This window comes from Carlito syrichta, unplaced genomic scaffold (assembly GCF_000164805.1).
Source record: "Carlito syrichta isolate Samal-C Ts95f unplaced genomic scaffold, Tarsius_syrichta-2.0.1 Scaffold311457, whole genome shotgun sequence".
Classification (NCBI taxonomy): Eukaryota; Metazoa; Chordata; class Mammalia; order Primates; family Tarsiidae; genus Carlito; species Carlito syrichta.
In genome coordinates, this window is record NW_007255553.1 from 7,676 (window position 1) to 8,505 (window position 830).

Here is an 830-nt window from a genome sequence, read left to right on the forward strand (position 1 = left end):
CCCGCCAGCGGTGCCCCTGGCTGCTCTGAGCATCCCGCTCGAGGGGGCCCTGCCAAGCCTCAGCCTTGTGTCCTCCCTCGCTGGCTCTCTGGAACTCAGTTTCCCTGCAAGTAGAAGGCTCCCCTCCTTGCACAGCTCTGCTCCCAACAGCCAAGCAAGGTGAGCACGTGCAGACCCTCAAAAAGTCTTCTCTTGTTGGGGGTGACGGAGCCAGAGACCACCTGGAGCCAGGCCGGCGCCGTCTCGCAAGAGCTCGGCAAGGTGTGAAGCCCAGCGCTCAGGCCACAGCAGCAGCTCATGGACCACGTGGCTTGCCCAGGGTCACCTAGCAAGTAAAAGGTGGGCGGACGAAAGATCCAAGTGAGACGGACTTACACACACACACACGGACAAATGCACACGTGCACACACACAGACCGACACACACATGCCCTGTCCAGCCCACAACATCCCGGTCTTGAGCTGGGGCAGCTGTGAATCGGTCCTTCCGCCCACTCTGGGTTGCAGATCAGACCACGGGGCCTCAGACCCCCGAGGCATCCTTGCACCTCAGTCTTCTCCTCCGTAAAGTAGGGTGCAGGAAGCTATGGTCTCAGAGCATCCTAGGCAGGAAGTTGCATGTTTCACTATCACACCTTCCATGGCTCCCACTGCCCTCAGCACAAAAAGCGGCCTCGGGTCTGATCTGGCCCCAGCCAGCACTGCAGCCCCGACGGCCTGCCCCCTCTCGGCGCGGCCTCTGCTCTGCTCTGGCCCTGTCCCCGCATCACATGGCCTCACCGGCGGCAGGGACCCGGTCCTGCCCACCCTCGCCCGGCGGGCCTGCAAGA